Here is a 16,045-nt window from a genome sequence, read left to right as displayed (position 1 = left end):
GAAATAAAACTTCACCTGCAAGAGAACAGATACAAAACAGAAGCAAGAAAAACAAACATCCTAAGGTGTAAACCAGGAAACAAGGAAAAAAAAAACTAACAAACTTATCTGCAGATGTCTTGCACAGGGAAACTGGGAAGGACAGAACTCCAGGCCAGGACCAGAGAATGATTAAAATACAATTAGAACCGGCACCAGCAAGGCAAAAAGTGCTCTCCTATATACACTAGGCTTGTCTGCAATAGGACATCCTAAACTCCCAATTAACACTAACACATGTCTGAGTCACAGACTCAGACTCAGCTCCACTACCATTCCTGGCCACCAGAGGGAGCTCCAAAACAGCACCAGTACAGACAACATTCACAACAGTACCCCCCCTTGAGGAGGGGTTACCAAACCTCACCAGAACCACCAGGTCTGTCAGTATGGGCATGATTGAAGGCATGAACCAATCTGTCAGAGTGAATGTCAGAAGCAAAGACCCAAGAATTGTCCTCCTGACCATAACCCTTCTTCTTAAACAAGATACTGGAGATTTTGTCTATTAAGACGGGAATCCAAAATTTTCTCTACCTCATACTCCAGATCCCCTTCTACCAACACAGGATTCGGGGGTGCCGCCATGGGAACTACTGGCTCCTCATGTTTCTTCAGCAATGACTTATGAAAAACATTGTGAATTTTAAATGACTCAGGAAGAGCCAAGCAAAAAGATACGGGATTAATATTCTCCAAAATCTTATAGGGCCCAATAAATCTAGGCTTAAATTTAGGCAAGGAAACTGTCATTCTTGGAGGACAGCCAAACCATGTCCTCCACTTTAAATCGGGGACCAGCTGTCCTACATTGGTTGGCAAACCTTTGAGCATTCTCCTGGTACTGAAACAATTTGTCAACTACTTGAGCCCAAATCTGCTGCATTCTCTCCACCACAGAATCAACTCCCGGGCAGGCCGAAGCCTCAACCTGCCCTGAAGAGAACCTATGAAGAAATCCAAAATTGCAGAAAAAAGGATACATCAAAGTAGCAGAGCTTGCCCTATTATTGAGAGCAAATTCTTCCAAGGGAAAAAAAGAATCCCAGTCATCTTGATCAGCAGATACAAAACATCTCAAATATGTTTCCAAGGTCTGATTAGCTCTCTCAGTCTGGCCATTGGTCTGGGAATGAAAAGCAGAAGAAAAAGAGTTCAATGACTAATCTAGAACAAAATGCTCTCCAAAATCTGGACACAAAGTTAACTCCTCTGTCTGACACAATATTCTCAGGAATACCATGTGAACGAACCACCTATTGAAAAAACAAGGGCACCAACTCTGAAGAAAACGGCAACTTCGGTAATGGTACCAAATGGACCATCTTGGAGAATCTATCACAAATAACCCAAATAACCGTCATCCTTTGAGAGACAGGAAGATCTGAAATAAAATCCATAGCAATATGGGTAGAGGGTCTCTTGGGCACAGGTAATGGCAACAGCAACCCACTAGAACATGCACAACAAGGCTTGGATTTGGAACAAATCCCACAAGATTGCATGAAACTCCTGACATCCCGAGACAAAGAAGGCCACCAAAAAGACCTACTCACAAGATCCCTAGTACCAAAAATCACAGGATGACTAGCCAATACGAAACAATGAATCTCGGACATAACTCATGTCCGAGTTATTAATTAATCAGGAACATAAAGCTTCCAAACAGGACATTTCTCAGGCTTGTCCCCCTAAAAAAATCTCTCAAGTGCCAACCTTAAATTGGGAGAAATAGCGGAGAGGACCACAGCTTCATTCGGGATGTTAGGTGGCTCCGCAACATCCAGAGAATCAGAAAAGAAACTCCTAGAGCGAGCATTGGCTTTAATATTCTTAGTTCCCTTAGTGAAAAGAGACCACAAAATTGAAATGTGTAAAGAATAGAGCCCACCTAGCCTGCCTAGGATTCAGTCTCTTGGCCGATTCAAGCTAGGTCAGATTCTTATGATCAGTGAGCACCACAATTTGATGTCTCGTCCCCTCCAGCCAGTGTCTCCATTCCTCAAAGGCCCACTTCATTGCCAATAATTCCTGATTACCAACATTATAATTTCGTTCAGATGGAGAAAACTTCCGAGAGAAGAAGGCACAAGGCTTTAGCTTGGAGGTACTAGGATCTCTTTGAGACAAAACTGCATCTGCTCCAATCTCTGAGGCACTTATCTCCACTTGAAATGGAAGAGAAACATCAGGTTGCTGCAGGACTGGGGCAGAAGTGAACCTCTTTTTAAGCTCCTGGAAGGCCATAATTGCTTCTGAAGTCCAATTCTCAACATCAGATCCTTTTTGGTCAAATGAGTCAAAGGCGTAACCACACTAGAGAAATTGCCTATAAACGTATGGTAGAAATTGGCAAAGCCCAAATTTTTTTGAAGGGATTTCAAAGAGGTTGGCTCAACTCAGTCATGAATGGCCTGAACCTTGACCGGATCCATTTCAATAGAAGCCAGGGACAAAATAAGCCTCAAAAAGGAAATTTTCTGCACGCCAAAGAGACATTTTGATTCCTTAACGTACAATTAATTTTCTCTAAGTATCTGAAAAACTTTCTGAACCTGCTGAACATGAGTATCCCAATCATCAAAAAAAATCAAAACATCATCCAAATAGACAATCAGAATTTTGCCAATTAGATCCCGAAAAATATCATTCATAAATGATTGAAAGACGGAGTGAGCCCAAAAGGCATCACTAGATACACAAAATGCCCCTCAGGGGTATTAAAGGCCGTCTTCCAATCATCACCCACCTTAATTCGAATTAGATTGTACGCTCCCCTTAGATCAAGTTTCATAAACCACTTAGCTTTCTTTTACTCTGGAAAACATGTCTGACATCAAGGGTAATGGATAGTGATATTTAATAGTGATTTTATTAAGGAGATGATAGTCAATACAAGGTCTCAATGACTCATCCTTCTTGCACACAAAGAAAAGAAATGGCACCTATAGGTGATGAAGGTGGTCTAATATGAAAAAAGAACGAAAACAAAACCTCCCAAAATCTATATTTTATTAATATCATGTTAAAAGGGGGAGAAAATCCCACACCTATTTAAAAAATACAAGGTACAAAAATACAAACCAATGCAAGGGGGCTGTCCCTCATATGACCCTAATCCTTGCCACTTCCTTGCCACGGAGGCTGGCACCCTGTAGCTGCGCAGTTGGCGCCACAAGGCCCTACCAAGTTTTGTATTGACAGTGCTTAAGGATAAAATAATCCACAATAGACCAACAGCAAAATCTAACATAGATGATAAAGATATAATTCAACCAATATGAAACAACAAAAATAAAATACTCAGTTTTCAGAGTTGTCCCGAAAAAGTCCACCCAACGCGTTTCCCCTCATCTATCTGAGGTTCCTCAGGAGTGGATTGGAAAATATTAGTTCTATAGCAAAACACAATATCAGATGCTGGTTGTCCTATCATGCACTGGGAATCAGAAAATGCTCAATGCCCTCCACTTGAACAGAAAACACAGACACATGATATTCACAGTACATGAGATATAGATGAAACCTCTTATTCAGATGAAAATATTGAGATCACCCAAATGTCTCAGTCATGATTGATTTGTCCAAATTTAATGCCAACACGATTGTTTAGGCACTAACAGGGTTAACCACAAAATCTACATATATAGACATAAAGGTAAATAGAGCATAGACCATTAGCCACTTATCTTATTTCCAGTGCTTTTCAGGAAAAGGACATTCATAAGACTCCCTTGGCAATTGACTGATACAGGATTGCCAATGCAGCCATCACTTAGTTCCTCATATAATTGGTCCTGCTGCCAAGATACGACCATGTAGTCAATGTGCAGGTTCAGCAGGGGCAAAGGATCCTTTATTGGACCCGTGGAAGCGTGTTTAACGTAAAACGGCTGTCGTCCATGAGGGATCCTGCACCCGGTTCCTTCACTGCCTTTGTAATATGCACCGCTTAATTCAATTAAAAAAAAAATTGCCGGAGATTCTGTGTGTTGCTGGACTTTCCTCTATATGGTTCCACATACCTACACCTATCCTGTTTCATCAGCAAGCACCCAGGACCGGAGCCTTAGGCGGGCTTTACACGCTGCGATATATCTAATGAGATGTCGGTGGGGTCACGTCGTAAGTGACGCACATCCGGCCTCGTTAGTGATATCGTAGCGTGTGACAGCTATGAACGAGCAGAAATACTCACCTTCTCGTTCATCGCTGACACATCACTCATTGTCTAAAAATCTCACGTCCTGTTGTTCATTGTACCCGGGGCAGCACACATCGCTCCGTGTGACACCCCGGGAACGATGAAAACAGCTTACCTGCGTCCCGCTGGCAATGCTGAAGGAAGGAGGTGGGCAGGATGTTTACGTCACGCTCATCTCCGCCCCTCAGCTTCTATTGGCCGGCCGCTGTGTGACGTCGCTGTGACGCCAAACGTCCCTCCCTCTTCAGGAAGTGGATGTTCGCCACCCACAGCAAGGTCGTTAGGAAGGTAAGTACGTGTGACATGGGGTAACAGCATTGTGCGACACGGGCAACAAATTGCCCGTGCCGCACAAACGATAGGGGCGGGTGCGATCGCAAATACGATCGCACGAGATATTGCAACGTGTAAAGCAGACTTTACTAAGGGAATACTGCTTCTAATCCACTCCTCCCCAGAATTGTAAACAGGTCGTACAGCGGTGGTGCAGAACCACATCTATTTTTTGCACAGAAAAATCATTATGCACACATTGACAACCCCAACTAATCACAGACAAGGATCTCCAATCAAGAACTGGATTATGGGTTTGCAACCAAGGGAATCCCAGCACCAAAACATCGTGCAAGTTGTGTAAGGCTATGTCCGCACTTTGCGTTTTTACCTGCGTTTCAGCAGCATTTTGAACTGCAGCGTTTTCATGCCAAAATGCATGCGTTTTGATTTTTCAGCAAAGTCTATGGGAAATGGGGATTTCTTGTGTGCACTTTGCTGTTCAAAACGCTGCGTTTAATTTGCATATTTTTAGGCAAAAACTCAGCGTTCAAAGAAGCAGCATGTCAATTGTTTTTGCTATTTGGGCTGCGTTTTGCTAACATTGAAGTCAATGAGAAGTTGCAAAAAGCAAGCAACATCAAAATTTCAGCATTTTAAATGCTTTTTAGCTGCAGAAAGCATGCGTTTTGGACTACTTAAACGCATGCGTTTATGACATCAGAATAATGGAATGACATGTCCTTTTACACACACACATAGTCCAACAATTAAATTAATGAAAAATATTAGTTTATTGTTATTTTAATCATATACAGTTTAGTATAAAACCGCTATAATTATATTAAATATAACTATTTTCGTTATGATTTAAATTATATTTGTTTTCTTTTTTTTTTCCTTTTTTCATAGTGTTTGACTGTTTAAACTTTATTTAGCAGTGTCATTATGTTCAAAACGCATCTGTCTTGATGCAATGAAAAAGCATGTAAAAAGCGCTAAAAACGTGGCTAAAACGCGGTAAATACGCACGCGTATTTATCGCGTTTCAATGGTAAAAAACAACATTGGCAAAAGCAATTTCTGCCAGATGATGCGTTTAGAACTGCAGCTTCCTCAACGCAAAGTGCAGACATAGCCTAATACTAAAAATTTACAGTCCTCCTGATGAGCTGGCGCAACCTTCATAGTTACCTGGGTCCAAAACTGGGGTCTATTTTCAGCTAAGGGAGTAGCATCAATGCCGCTCAAAGGAACAGAATTTTGTAAAATTACCATAGGAAAACCACAATTCTTAGCAAAACCAAAATCCATCAAGTTCAGGGCGGCCCCTGAATCAAGAATGGCTATAGCCGAAAATGTGGATAAGGAGCAAATCAAAGAGACGGACAAAAGAAATTTAGGTTGCACAGTACCCACAGTAAATAAACGAGAAAATCTCTTTTCCCATTTAATGCAGACAGAAATAGTGTGGGACACGTCACCACAATAAAAACACAACATATTTTTTCATCTAAAACCCTGTCGCTCAGCATTAGAGAGGACCCTATCACACTGTATAGGATCTGAAGACTGTTCCGCAAGCAATACTTAAACACGCATCCTTTTGCACTCGCGTAAATGTCTATCAATCTGAATGGCTAAAGCCATAGAGGCATCGAGACTAGAAGGAATAGGAAATCCCCCCATAACATCCTTCACTGCATCCGCGAGACCCTTACGAAAAAGGGCCGCAAGACAAGTGTGGCGCCCCTGAGGCTTCCGTCGCCACAGAGACATTGCACCTCAGCCAGAGGCATGATGTCCCATCCTGGGTAAGGAAAGGAGTAAACGCCGGTCTATAAGCAAATTCTCACTACACCCATTGTTAGGCACACACAGGGACCGGGGATAGTGGCAGCTACCCCCCATGCTGCATGCTGGAAGAGCCGTCAGACCCATCCCCTTCTCCCATAGGGTGGGGTCTAGCAACTGGGAAGGTGGGAGGAGCCAACAGAAGGTAGAGCAGATGCAGGAAGGTCAAGTTTCAGTTTGCAGACAGAGTGAGATTGAGTGAGGAGAGCTGAGAGGAGGCAGTGAGAGAAGGAGAGAGAGGTTGAAACCTCAGAACAGCAAGAGAAAGTGACGCTTCCTGGTGGAGACCCTGGGGCCCAGCTAGGCCTAGGTGACACCACAGCAGGAAACTACAGAAAGGATTCCAGGGCCACTGCAAGGCTTTCAAGCTTGTGGCCTGTTCCACTAAGTCATCGGGTGGAGGGATCAGGCTGCATACAGGGGACGGTCCCTAGAAACTGGAGGAAGAGAAGGCATTTTCCAAAAGTGAACACCGAGTCCCAGGGTGGTTGCAAGCGCCCCGGGCCACAGCCCACTGTAGAATCCCTGGGAAGAGGGCAGATTTTAATCCAGGCAAGCCTTTTTGTCCAGAACCTATAGTGGAGGCCAAGACAGGTTTATCCAGAAAAGTCAAGGCTTTGAAGACAGCAGAGGGAAGAGACACAACAGAAGGGTGCACCGGCTTTTACTCCCAGAGCTACCCGGGATCGGCGGAGGTCCCTGACAGGGGATCCCAGCACACCAGTGGGCGACCAGTTCATGACATCCATGAACCAGTGAGTAAAACCTTGAAACTGCACCCCCTGGTGTTGCCTCCATTATTTCGCCTGCACTGCACAATCTACAACACCCGCATAGACTTTAATAGGCACCAACGGTTTCCCCGGGGCACCGCTCCACCTGTGGGGAGCAGGACCATCCAAGCTGCCATTCTACCAGCCCCGGAGGCCCCATACAGCAGCGGCGGCTTAATAGCCGCAAACCACAGGTGGCGTCACGAATACAAACTTTAATAATCACCCCCAACACAACAGCCATATTAGTTCACCCCACCAGGGTCACAGAGTCGGGCCCCGCCACCACTGACTACCCCCCGGACTAGTCCAGCCCAGCACTGGGTGTCCCAGGGCCCTGGGGTGGGCGAGTCACAAGATATTAACAATACGGGAAATTGTTGTCACATACAAAACACAACCATTGCTTGTCAGAAATTCCTTTAATGTTGCTGAAGGGCTTTTGGCAGTAAACTAGATTTTATTCTTGCCTTTACATCACGTTTTCAGGGGTGTCTAGTTTTACGTAATGTCACTGGTATTCAAAAATTTAAGGTACCACTTCATGACTGTCCTCAGTGTTTCATGGTATATAAAATGCCTGGGAATTTTTTTTGTTCTCTTCTCCTGACAGATAGCTTTCAACAATGTGATAATTTTTTCTGTGTTGTAAACTGCTTACAGATGATCACATTTGTTATAACACAATTAAGTAAATTGTTAGGAAAAATTCTACTGGAACAGATAAACTTTATAATGGGGTTAATCAAAATCACTTTTACCCCTTCACAACCTTGGATGTATATATACGTCCAAGGTTGTGTCCCTCCGGTAACCACAGGCTCCAGTGGTGAGCCCACAGTGATCCCTGCACATATCTGCTGATCCAATCAACAGATATGTGTGGCTAACAGGCTTTGGTGGATCAGAGATCCACTCGCACCTGCTTAGCACTTAGCAAATCTGACAGCATGATTCAAATGGCCACAGCAGAAATCACAGGGTGCTAATGTGTTGCCATCATAGCTCGGGGTCAACTAGTGAACCCTGACACTACCATAGAGTATTTCCTGTGAGAACTGACAGAATGTCGACACGCATTTCTGCTGATCAGAGCGATGCTGTTATGATAAGCAGAAATGCACAGGTAATTGGACTGTGTAGTGATAATGTCCCCTAAGTGGACTAGTAAAATCAATAAAAAAGTTAAAAAAAGTTTTAAAAAATATGAAAAAAATAAAAAAAATAAAAGTTCAAATCACCTCCTTTTCGCCCTATTGAAAATAAAAAAATAAAAAAATATACAGATATTTGGTATCCCTGAGTTCAGAAACACACAATCTATCAAAATATAAAATCAATTAATCTGATCGGTACACAGTGTGGTGAGAAATAAATTCCAAAAGCCAAAATTACTTTACAGTGCAATAAAAAGTGATCAAACCATCACATCTGCACAAGAATTGCTTAATTAAAAACACTCAAGATGCAAACAATAAGCTATTACTGAGTCCCAGAACCCCAAAAACTCTATGGATCTTTGAATATGGCGACAAAAGCACTATTCTTTGTTTGGAAAAACTCCAGAATTTTTTAACCCCTTAGTTAAAAGTAAAAGTATACTTGTTTGGTATCTGCAAAGTCTTACTGATGTGAGGTATCATATTGACATACCAGTTTTATAGTGAGCAGGGTGAATGAAAGACCCAAAAAACCATTGTGTAATTGCAATTTTTTTTGCAATTTCACCGCACTTGGAATTTGTTTCTATTTTTCAGTACACTGGAAAAACTAATGATTCATTCAAAAGTGCAATTCGTCCCACAAAAAAACAAGCCCTCACATGGCAAGAATGATGGAAAAATAAAAAAGTTATGGCTCTTGGAATAAGAGGAAGAAAAAACAAAAGCTAAAAATGGAAATTCATTGGGGGTGAGGGGGTTGATGGCAGCTGTAGACTGACTGCTATTTAAAGGGAACCTGTCACCACTTTTTTGCCCTATAAGCTGCGGCCACCACCAGTGGGCTCTTATATACAGCATTCTAACATGCTGAATATAAGAGCCTAGGGCGCTGTGTAGAACATAAAAAACATTTTATAAGACTTACCTAAACCGGTCACTGTGGTGGATGTGGCTCAAATGGGCATCTTCGTCCTCCGGTGCTGGAACCTCCTCTTTTGACCAACTTTGTCCTCCATCTTCTGAAGCCGCGGTGCATGACGCATCTGACGTCATACACACTCGCCGGCATTCAGGACCTGAGCAGGTGCACTTTGATCTGCCATGGGCAGGGCAGATCAAAGTATTGTAGTGCACATGCGCGGGACCGGTGAGTGTGTATGACGTAGATGCGTCATGCACACAGGCTTCAGAAGGAGGCTGGAGATGGCCAAAAGAGGAGGTGCTGGCACCGGAGGACTAAGATGCCCATTTGAGCCACATCCACCGCAGCGACCGGTTTAGGTCAGTATTATAAAGTGTTTTTTTATGTTCTACACAGCGGTCTTGGCTCTTATATACAGCATGTTAGAATGCTGTATATAAGAACCCGGTGGTGGTGGCCACAGCTTATAGGGCAAAAAACTGGTGACAAGTTCCCTTTTATCATGAGTTTAAATGTGTCTAGCTAATTCTGAACACAACCAGATCTCAAGTTATTCCCACTATGCAGCCACATTATTTTAGTTTTGTTCTTTTTATTTTAACTCACAAAATGATTTCAATTTGTTTCTCAATGAAATTGCAGATATTATGGGAGACATTAAAGATGAAAAAAGTTCTGAAATGCTTATTTTTGTTATCACTATTGACATTACAAAAACCTGGCATTTTAACGGGGGTGTAGATATTTTAGATCCACTGTATATGTTGATTTGTGAATTTTGCTAGTATACTATTTATCTTTATAAATGTTTCCAATGTATATTCACTAGAGATGGGCAATTTAATTTGAGCAGAGTTGCATGTCATTCAAATTTAAAAAAAAAAAAACGCATTCTGGAGACAATTAATTTTTAAAAAAAAAAATTTAGCCGCCATCTTACTGAAAAGTAGATGACTTGTAAAAGGTAAACATGAAAAAAATATCTCATCAAACTGGCTAAGCCTACTGCTCCCTGTCCAACCAAAGGACACTGCGCTTGTGTAGTAACCTTTAGAGCTGAATGTGCAGGCTTGGTATTCATTGTAGGCATGCATAGTGACTAGGGATGATCGAATATCACAAATATTCGGCAATATTCGGCTTCGCGAATATTCGACGAATAGGTTGCCGCTATGTGAATATTCGATGCGCAATGTAAGTCTATGGGAAGCCCAAATAGTTGCTATTCGGCAACTATTCGGGTTTCTCATAGACTTACGTTGGGCATCGAATAATCGCAAATAGTCGAATAACGGCGACCTATTCGACAAATATGGGCATAGCCGAATATTTGAGGTATTTGATCATCCCTAATAATGACCTCCTAGGCCTCCATGGCTGACCCTGCTGTTATTTGCTTTTTGTCCTGTTCTCCACTGCACCATGAAATTCTAAAATCAGCCAACCTAGGGTCACCTGTGTCTGCTCTAAAAAATGCTCTTGATATCTCCTTGCTGATAAATATACTATTTAAAGACTGGATAGTCCAAACACAGCAATATTGTATATCAATAACTCAAGATCGATTGGAAATATGGTGATGTTGGGAATGGTCATTAAACATCCAATGCTTGTGATTACCAATTATTATTAAAAACAATGGGCAAATATCCTCTGCCTTTTCCAAAAACTAGTGCATTGGTATATTTTAAACATACCTGTATTATAAACAATTGAGCAAGTTTCTAAAAAAAAAAATGTATTTAGACATTTCTTTTATGAAATGAGAACAAATTTACTAAATTTAATCATTGAATTCTTGAAATGGATTATCAACTTAATATTCCAACTCTGTTTTCTTTTCAAAGAGCTACAAAGGCTTTCATATGAGCATAAAATATAACTGCTGTAATTCAATCCTTCCAACTTTATATTATTTTTCTCTCACTCCCCTGTAAGTAAATAAAAAAAGTAAAAGAAACAAAAAAAAAAAGAAAAAAAGTAAAACAAAATCAACTCCTCTTCCATTCCCTAACCTCGAACTAATTTTCAATTTCATTTCCACCATTCTACTTCTTATTTAACTCAACCACTGCTTCCAAGTTTTAAGAAACTTGTCTTTAGAAATAACTTTAATTTGATTCCTTTTCCCACTGCAAACACTGTATATATTGGGTTGATTCCGGCTTATCACCTAACAATAGTGTTCACGATCACAATTTTATATTATTTTCTAAACTTTACCACCTTATTCTTTCGCTATACTCCAATATTGAAGTCATACTACATGTGTGTATATATATATATATATATATATATATATATATATATATATATATATATATACATGTATATATACCATATATAGATATATATACATAGATATATACCATATATATGGTACATATATCTATATATATATATATATATATATATATATATATATATATACAGTACGGACCGAAAGTTTGAACACACCTTCTCATTCAAGAGTCTTCTTTATTTTCATGGCTCTTGACTCTGAAAATTGTAGATTCACATTGAAGGCATCCAAACTATGAATTAACACATGTGGAATGAAATACGTAACAAAAAAGTGTGAAACAACTGAAAATATGTTGTCTTATATTCTAGGTTATTCAAAGCAGCCATCTTTTGCTTTGATTACTGCTTTGCACACTCTTGGCATTCTCTTGCTTAGCTTCAAGAGGTAGTCACCGAAAATGGTCTTCCAACAGTCTTGAAGGAGTTCCCAGAGATGCTTAGCACTTGTAGGCCCTTTTGTCTTCACTCTGCGGTCCAGCTCACCCCAAACCATCTCGACTGGGTGCAGGTCTGGTGTCTGTGGAGGCCAGGTCATCTGGCGTAGCACCCCATTACTCTTCTTCTTAGTCAAATAGCCCTTACTCAGCCTGGAGGTGTGTTTGGGGTCATTGTACTGTTGAAAAATAAATGATGGTCCAACTAAACGCAAACTGGATGGAATAGCATGCTGCTGTAAGATGCTGTGGTAACCATGCTGGTTCAGTATGCCTTCATCTTTGAATAAATACCCAATAGTGTCACCAGAAAAGCACCCCCACACCATCACACCTCCTCCTCCATGCTTCACGGTGGGAACCAGGCATGTAGAGTCCATCCATTCACCTTTTCTGCGTCGCACAAAGACACGGTGGTTGGATCCAAAGATCTCCAATTTGGACTCATCAGACTAAAGCACAGATTTCCACTGGTCTAATGTGCATTCTTTGTGTTCTTTAGCCCAAACAAGTCTCTTCTGCTTGTTGCCTGTCCTTAGCAGTGGTTTCCTAGCAGCTATTTTACCATGAAGGCCTGCTGCACAAAGTCTCCTCTTAACAGTTGTTCTAGAGATGTGTCTGCTGCTAGAACCCTGTGGCATTGACCTGGTCTCTAATCTGAGCTGCTGTTAACCTGAGATTTCTGAGGCTGGTGACTCGGATAAACTTATCATCCGCAGCAGAGGTGACTCTTGGTCTTCCTTTCCTGGGGCGGTCCTCATGTGAGACAGCTTCTTTGTAGCATTTGATGGTTTTTGCCACTGCACTTGGGGACACTTTCAAAGTTTTCCCAATTTTTCTGACTGACTGACCTTCATTTCTTGTGTGTCTTATAATTTGGTGCAACTTATAAAACAAAAAATACAGTAGTTTGTACTGTGGCAGAGCTGTACCTGTGATTATATGTGCATGTAATTTTCATATAGAAAAGCTATGTATCTATATGTGCATGTATTTGCATGTAGCAGAATTACGTGTCTCTCCCTGTGCATGGAGTTTTAATGTAGAAGGGCTGTGTGCATATACAGTAATATAGACTGTAGATATACACTAAATACAATAGATATATTAAACCCTATTCTAGAATACTGCATTAAAATTACTGCTAATGACACACTGACTTTGCGCCACCAGGGAAGTTTTAATAAATAGGAAAAATGTTTTTCCTATTTTCTGCTGTCCAAACCTAAGGTGCATCTTATGGCAAGGAGCATCTAATAGTCTGAAAAATATGGTACTCCTCATTTTATATATATATATATATATATATATATATATATATATATATATATATATATATATATATATATTACAGTACAGACCAAAAGTACACCTTCTCATTTAAAGAGTTTTCTTTATCTTCAAGACTATGAAAAGTGTAGATTCACATTGAAGGCATCAAAACAATGAATAGCAGCTTTCAGCCACATCAGAATTGACATATCCATTAGATATTCCAATTTTGGCACTGTACCCTGTTCATCCCGATTGCCCTGATGCTGTAGCAATTGAGCTAATATATGGGGTTGATGACAGGTGTTATTTGTCAAAAATCACAGATGCCATCAAGCGCTCGGTTAGCAATGGGAAGGCGTCTATGAGACACCCTCATTATTAATTAACCTTGTAAGTCAAAATAAATAAACACAAATTCAGAAACATCCTTTGTTTGAAATAAAAAACACACTCTCTTTTTCGCTCATTTATTAACCTTCAGAACACCCCCGCAGGTCCGACTTAATCCATAATGGTGTCCCATGACTATCATTGGCTCTGCTATATCCAGAGACTGCAGTCAGTGTGAAGTGACATTAGAAAATGTGACCTTTCATTGCAGCCTCCAGAACACACTAAGGGCAGGGAGGGAGCCCCCAGCTGTGAGAAGCGGTGACATCTATCAGTTCATCAGAGGTCACAGCTAGTAGTTTCCAGGATACCAACTGTGACAGCTGGTTAACTTGCTGCCGGGCTGCTCTACCACTATTTCACGCAATCTGACAATCTGAAAATCCAGTAGTGAGTACACCTGAGGTTAAAGCTGGTCATTTCCATGGTACCATCTATATGAGCCCCCAACTGTGAAATTGCTGCTTGACTGCCAGACTGCTTTCCCACCTTGTTATGCAATTGGACAGTCTTGCAATGCAGCAGTGATTTCACTGGCGGTCACAGTTGGTGGCTCAAACAGAAGTTTCCATGGGAATAAACCAGCTGTAAGTTTAGGTGCCAGACTGTCGGATTGCTTTACACAGCAGCAGATTAGTTGGTAGTTTGGCCATTTCACCGGCAGTCACACTTGGTAGTGTTGGAACCACTAGCTGTGACCTCAGGTGAGACCCAGTGTTCGGTACAACCCCCAAACTTTACAATTTGGGTTTGCTCATCACTGGTAAGTAAGAGAACATCTTCTTTGGTTACATCACATAATTCAAGTTATATAAACTATTTTAAACATGTTCATCCTTGCCTAAAAATACATATTATAAAGGATTCAAATAAAACAAGGAATCATCACAATAAGTCACTTACATTTATCTTCAAAGTTTTTACCAGTGCTCTGACTCCAAATATATGCAGCATGATAATTATGAGCAATGACAAAAGCTTTTTATGTTCAGGTGCCCTGTAATTATTTTAATTGGGATTCTTAATAAAGGCAAGTTCTTATGCCTGAATATATTGAATGTAATTTATGTTGAGTTGTCTGGACAAGAGAAGAGCAAATTGAAACCCTTCATTTTTCTAACAAGAGGGTCTTGAGTTATATGTATAAAGAAAAAAAAAATAATAACATTCCTTAATTAGTCTCTTATCACACTTTCTTTGTGTGGAAAGTTTTTCCCTTATCTGACAACCATAATTGTATTTTTGCTATTTTGCATTAAGTTTGTTACAGCAAATAGATGACATGCAAATAAGTTAGGAGTTATTAATTTCCCACCTGCCCTTTAGCCCCTAAGGATTTTTTTTTTTCATTTTTCCACATTATTTTTTCTTTCTTCTCTTCCAAGATCTATATTTTTTATTTTTCCATCTACATAAAAATTTAGTGTAAGAGCTTATTTTTTGGGGGGGTGATACATTAGAATGATACAATTCACTTTACCCGGGTGGGGTGAAATGATGAAACAAAAACAAAAACACTTTAGTCATTGTTTTTTGGGTGTAGTTTTTACAGTGTTCACTGCAGTAAAAATTACCAGGCAAGTTTATATGACAACCAGAGTCACTTTTGCCATGAGAGGAGAAGAGAATCTCACCTTAGGCAGAGGTAAGGAGTTATTCTCAAGAGGTGTCATTCTGCTGCTCACCAGGAGCAGGGCTGGTCTGGCAGTATATTACATTCTTGTCAGTGTTTGTGTCCTCAGGACACCAATACTGTTCATAGTTGAAGTAGAGCAGAAAGCCAAAAGGGTGCTTTACACGCTGCGACATCGCTAGTGATTGCTAGCAATGTCGCGAGCGATAGCACCCGCCCCGTTGTTCGTGCGACATGTGGTGATTGCTGCCATAGCGAACAATATTGCTACGGCAGCGTCACACGCACATACCTGTTCAGCGACGTCGCTGTTGCTGCTGAACAATCCCTCCTTCAAGGGGAAGGTGCGTTCGGTGTCACAGCGACATCACAGCGGAGTCACAAAACGGTTGCCCAATAGAAGAGGAGGGGACGAGATGAGCTGCCCGAATTTGCCGTCCACCTCCTTCCTTTCTCCTTTCCGGTGGACATAGGTAGGATGATGTTCGTCGTTCCTGCGGTGTCACACACAGCGATGTGTGGTGCCACAGGAATGACGAACAACCTGCGGAATGAAACACCAATGACATTATGATTAGGAGCAACATGTCAACGATCAAGGATTTTTGCCATTTCTGCGCTCGTTGATCGTCACTCCTAGCTGTCACACGCTGTGATATCGCTAACGGTGCCGGATGTGCGTCACTAACGACGTAACCCCGATGATATATCGTTAGCAATGTCGCAGCGTGTAAAGCACCCTTTAGGTTTCTTGCTCAGCCTCTTGCTCCAGAGAATTGGA

The sequence above is a fragment of the Anomaloglossus baeobatrachus genome, chromosome 3 (assembly GCF_048569485.1).
Source record: "Anomaloglossus baeobatrachus isolate aAnoBae1 chromosome 3, aAnoBae1.hap1, whole genome shotgun sequence".
Lineage (NCBI taxonomy): Eukaryota > Metazoa > Chordata > Amphibia > Anura > Aromobatidae > Anomaloglossus > Anomaloglossus baeobatrachus.
Note: the sequence above shows the minus strand (reverse complement) of the source record.